This window comes from Zootoca vivipara, chromosome 13, assembly GCF_963506605.1.
Source record: "Zootoca vivipara chromosome 13, rZooViv1.1, whole genome shotgun sequence".
NCBI lineage: Eukaryota > Metazoa > Chordata > Lepidosauria > Squamata > Lacertidae > Zootoca > Zootoca vivipara.
The window spans coordinates 11,551,332-11,557,481 of record NC_083288.1 but is presented as its reverse complement, the minus strand read 5'-3'; positions in this window follow the sequence as shown (position 1 = coordinate 11,557,481).

The window sequence follows — 6,150 nt, the reverse complement described above, 5'->3', positions numbered from 1 at the left end:
CATTGGCTCCCAGTACGTTTCCGAGCACAATTCAAAGTGTTGTTGTTGACCTTTAAAGCTCTAAACAGCCTTGGCCCAGTCGGTATACCTGAAGGAGCGTCTCCACCCCCATCGTTCAGCCCGGACACTGAGGTCCAGCGCTGAGGGCCTTCTGGCGGTTCCCTCACTGTGAGAAGCAAAGCTACAGGGAACCATGCAGAGGGCCTCCTCGGTGGTGGCGCCCGCCCTGTGGAATGCCCTCCCATCAGATGTCAAAGAGATAAACAACTACCTGACATTCAAAAGAAGGGAAGGCAGCCCTGTTTAGGGAAGTTTTTAACGTGTGACATTTTAATGTATTTTTAATCATTGTTGGAAGCCGCCCAGCGTGGCTGGGGAAACCCAGCCAGATGAGCGGGGTTCAAATTAAAAATTATTATATTATTATATAAATGCATGTTGTGAAAAAAGGAACATCTGAGTAAAACAAAATAGACCATTTCCACAGTTCTTACAAGACAAGGCAATACATAGCAGTTTCAGGAGTGTGTATTCATGCACACACCTGTCATTTAATGCTTTCATGTGGCAATACTGTTTTTTGAAAAGTGGGGAGCATGCCGACTATAACTTATACACCAACTCTTGTAACAATGTTCCAAAGCAACTTCAAAAGGCTGTGGTTTTTGACGGAGATGCAATGGGTGGTGTTTTTATTTTATTTTATTTTATTTGTAGCGATGCTGCTGAAAAATAAGCCAGCTTGTAATTTGAATGTAACATGTATAAACCCTGACTTTGACCCAACAAACATAATTCATGAGGTAATCTGTGTTTTCTTGCACCTGTGCAGTCTACTTGTGTTTTGGGTGGGCGGACGTCTTTGTAAACTTACAGCAATGAAAGGTGGCTAAGGAATTTTTAACCACTTTGTTCTTTATTTTCTGTAACTCCCTTAAAAGTAAATGTCTCTCCAAGAGGTTAGGAAAAACAGCTCTCTCCGCACACTTTAAAAACATTTTAAAAACGGCTGTGAGGAGTGGAGGCCACTCCCTGCAAGGCCCTGTCCACCTGGCCTAGGCGGCGGCGGGGCCCACACTCACCAGCCCTACTGTGTTAAATATGTATTCTGTAGTTCAGTGTTTCTCAACCTTTTTTGGGCCACGGCACACTTGTTCCGTGAAAAAAATCACGAGGCACACCACCATTAAAAAAGTTTTAAAAATTAACTCTGTGCCGCCCTATATTATAGTTATGACTGTAAGAAACACTTGCCAAATATTGCTTTCCGGCGGGTCAGCGCTGCCGAGTTCTTAAAAGATCCGGGTTTCTGATCCACCCCACCCGACCCCACCGTCCCGTATCTTACCCTGTGCGTGTTCTCGGACTTGTGAGAGGACAATTTGGTCTTCATGCCTCCGTGAATTAGCAACAAACTACCTTTTGAATGATGGAGATTGAATATCTTAAAAGTAGCTTCTTGAAGTCCGCTCGATTTTCCAAAAAAGAGACACACGTGCGGCACTATTAGCTGGGGGCTGCCATCTTGGCTAAAGGATTCTGGGATGATCCTGTCACGTGAGGCATGGGGAAAATGGAAATAATGAAAGCTGATTGGTCTGTGGAAACTAGAAGGGGCGAAGAAATAGGACGCCCAGGGAGGTGGAGTTTGCAGCTGCTAAATCGCCCTTCTCGTCGCCGCACGTCGCGGCACACCAGCCAGCGTCTCGCGGCACACTAGTGTGCCACGGAACAGTGGTTGAGAAACGCTGCTGTAGTTGACCTCCTTTGTAATGTTTTATTTTGATATCTTTCAGATAATATTTTAGTTTTCTGTTGTGTTGTTTTGACTTTGTACTAAATGCGGGGTCTCAGGAAAAGCCACAGAGGTCTGTTCTTGTCCTGTTTTTTTGGTAACTGATGCCATTTTGCTTCTGTAAAAAAGAAAGAAAGAAACTGCCTGCTTCACAATTTGTGAGCCACAAATATTTGAAGACCAGATAACGTTGCTAGGCGATTTTCAGGAAAACCTCCCTCTGCCAGGCAACTATAAAAAGTATGAACAAAGGCTATTTGGGGCAGCTTCGCCACCACACTGGTGAGTGTGGCTCACCCGCTCTGTTTTACTCAGCTGAATAAACGAGTGATTATGGGAATCTCCTCTGTCCATGGCACTTATTAACTTTTCAGTGACCAAGGCAGCTTGGGTCCGATTAGCAGACCCCAACACTATATTTGACATTCTTCAGATTGTTTTATTTATGTTTTATTGATTTAATATGCTGTAAACCGCTTTGAGATTTTCCTTAAAAATCAGCCTCGGTCCAGTATACCTGAAGGAGCGTCTCCACCTCCATCGTTCTGCCCGGACACTGAGGTCCAGTACCGAGGGCCTTCTGACGGTTCTCTCATTGCGAGAAGCCAAGTTGCAGGGAACCAGGCAGAGGGCCTTCTCGGTGGTGGCGCCCGCCCTGTGGAACGCCCTCCCACCAGATGTCAAAGAGAAAAACAACTACCAGACTTTTTGAGGACATCTGAAGGCAGCCCTGTTCAGGGAAGCTTTTAATGTTTAATAAATTATTGTATTTTAATATTTCTGTTGGAAGCCGCCCAGAGTGGCTGGGGAAACCCAGCTAGATGGGCGGGGTATAAATAAATTATTATTATTACTGTTATTATTATTATTATTATCTAAAGTGGTATAAATATTTTAAAAATAAATAAAATAAAACAGGGCTATATCATCATGCAGTGCTGCTCCAAAGGCTGCATGGATGTGGGGGAGATAACTTCCCCTTTGTGATGATGTGAAGGTAGCCATTTTTAAAAAAGAAAAATGGAACACTTGAAGACCTGTAGTTTGGATAAACTAGAAGCCTACTCCCTTGCCTGTTCACCCACTCACCCTTTAATCTTTTCCCTAAATTGTTTTCTTCTCTGCTTCAGTCATCCCAGTTCAACTATTAACTCCTAGGTTAAGTCCCAACAGGGGCAGCCAGTTTGCTATGGAGGAATGTTTGTTTTCCTTTTTTATATCTACAATTAAGAGCAGGAGGAAATGAACCTTTTTTGAGAGAGAGAGAGAGAGAGAGAGAGAGAGAGAGAGAGAGAGAGAGAGAGAGAACATAATGCTGTTGAATTCTGTATTAAATTCCATTGTATCATCAGCTGCAATATTCTGAGGACCAATTAACCTTCTTTGAGGATAAACATTGTGCCAAGAAAACCTCATGAAATTGTATTGAATTTGCAGGTGGCAAAGAGAATGGAGGTCCCCAAGAAATGGAAAGTTATGAAGGAACCAAGGATAACAGGTATGGAATATTTTGACTATGATTAAACTAATGCAGCTGCTGCAGGCACTGGTGGAGAAAGGGGGTGGGGGCAGTACACTCTGGGTGTAATCCCTGGGGGGGGGTGACATCGCTGTGCACAGTGCCCCCCCGGATGCTCGCTGCCACCGGCGCACTCCCCTGGGACGCTTGCCGCCGCCAGCGCACCCTGGCAGGCAGCTAGCCCCGCCCAATGGGCCGCTCTGGGTGCCACAGCAGCTAGCTCCACCTCTGGCTGCAGGGCTGGTCCTAACATTGGGCAAAGAGAAGCATCCTCCTTAAATGGAAGATGCTGGGGAATGGAGGGCAAGAGGAACAGCAAAGAGGAGTTGGAGCTATGTGCCCCATGTAGCCTGCCCTGCAACCCCTGAGATAACCTGCTGCCCCCAGGTATGGGAAAGAACACTGTCCTGTTGCCCAAATTGGAGAAATATTTGGCTACCAGTATGGCTAAGGTTGTGTATCCACAGCAGCGACCAGAGGAGAAATGACTGCCGAGTGTCACGGTCCGGTCGGCAGGCGGTTGAAGCCCTGGCTGAAGACGTCAGGACCAGAGGCAAGATGGTGGTGTAGAAGCAGGAGCAGGTGCAGGACTGAGGGTCCAGCAGCAGGCAGTTGCAGGATCAAGGAGCAAGGCAGAGGCGAAGGTCTGGGAGTCAAGGAGCAAGGCGTCGGCAAGGCAAAGGTCCCAGGGTCGAGGATCAAGGCGTCAGCAAGGCGAGGGTCCAAGGAGCAAGAGGCCAGATGCAACCAGGCAGGGATAACGTTGCTGTGGCAAAGAGCTGAAGGGAAATGCTGAGCTTTTATCCCTCCCAGCTCCTGCCACCAGGTGCAGTGAGGTATCAAGTGGCCTCACCTGAGTGGCCACTCCTTGCCTCTCCAGCACAAGCTGAGGTCTTCACCTGAGTGGCCACTCCTTGCTTCTCCAGCACAAGCTGAGGCAGGCCCCAGTCCTGCAAAGCACTACAGGCCCCAGAACCTGACTCCTGCCCATACTCCTGACACTGAGAGGAGCACAGAAAGAAGAAATGCCATTGGTGCATCTGCATGAGCACAACCGGTCACCTTCATCTACCCCAGCTGCAACAAAACATGCCTCTCCTGTATCGGTCTCTACAGCTACAGCAGGTGCTGCAACCTTCCAACAGTTTGACTTCACCCCCAAAGGTGCACTCCTCCTTTGTCTCCCAAGATAGATGGATGTCAGTGACAGGAGATAAAACACATATAAAGAGTGAATGTTAAAAATGTACGTCGGTTATCAGTTTCATTATGAAATGATTGACCACAGTGCTATAAAGTGCTTAGCATTTTTCCTCACAATAAATGTGGTGGTTTGCTCACTAGAAGCGAGAGCGTTTTTATTTCACTTTTGAGTTAGTTTGCCACTGGCAATGGAAAGAATCTATTTACAGCTTCTCAAATGCACTCATCATGACCTGCCCATGGACTTTCTGTAGGCATCTGGCTGGCTACTGTGAGAGCAGAAAGCTGGAGTTGATGGGGCTTAGGTCTAATCTTATGTTCTTTGTAAATGCACACACAGAGAGGCACCCTTAACAAACTACAGTTCCCAAGATCCTTGGTGGGGGGAACCACATACTTTAAATGTACGATGTGGATGTGACTAAACAGAAAGAACCAGGGCGTCAGTTCAGCACTGTTGCAGACCCTCCAAGTGTCCTTATTTTCGGAGGGCCGTCCCAGTTTCTGATTTGATCCCGGAATGTCCTGCTTTTCCTTAGGGCGTCCATATTTTCACCAGAGAAATGTTGGAGGGTATTGAGTTATGCAACCCCTGAGCCAAGGAGGTAAGTAACTAGACAACTTTTAGAAGACATCTGAAGGCAGCCCTGTGTGGGAAATTTTTTTTTTTTTAATGTTCAGTGTTTTATTATGTTTTTATATATGTTGGAAGCTGCCCAGAGTGGCTGAGGCAATCCAGTCAGATGGTATAAATAATAAAATTACAGGTATACAGGTATACAGGCGAGGTATAAATAATAAAATTACAGTATTTATTATTATTATGGAATAAAGGTAAAGGTAAAGGGACCTCTGACCATTAGGTCCAGTCGTGACCGACTCTGGGGTTGCGCGCTCATCTCGCATTATTGGCCGAGGGAGCCAGCGTACAGCTTCCAGGTCATGTGGCCAGCATGACAAAGCCGCTTCTGGCAAACCAGAGCAGCACATGGAAACGCCGTTTACCTTCCCGCTGTAGCGGTTCCTATTTATCTACTTGCATTTTGATGTGCTTTCGAACTGCTAGGTTGGCAGGAGCTGGGACCAAGCAACGGGAGCTCATCCCGTCACAGGGATTCGAACCGCCAACCTTCTTATCAGCAAGCCCTAGGCTCAGTGGTTTAACCACAGTGCCACCTGGGTCCCACATTATGGAATAGGATGTCCCTATTTTCATCGGTGAAATGATGGAGGATATGGGTCGTGCCCATCTGGTTTGTACAGCAACATGCACATGTGACTTGAAACACAGGACAGGACAGGTGGAGGGGAGGGACGACACACACACGACCTTGCTGAATTCCAGCCACTAATGTGTACATAGCGTCTGAAGTTGGTCTCAGTCCCAGCCGCACACCATCTCAGATTGCTCCCTTTGCAAGGCTGCAGCCTCACACCAAGAGGTCTGCTGTACCAGTCCTCATCTTTAACATGCATGGTCAAAGGATGTTTTGAACTGCAAACTTCCCCTACCGTTGTTGGACCGGCCACCAGCCAGGCCTAGAGTATTCCCTGTAGGCAACAGCACATGTGTTTCTCACGAAGGTGTCAGAGAGGTGCGGGAAACTGGAAGGAAAAGGCTGAGCTCTTCTGT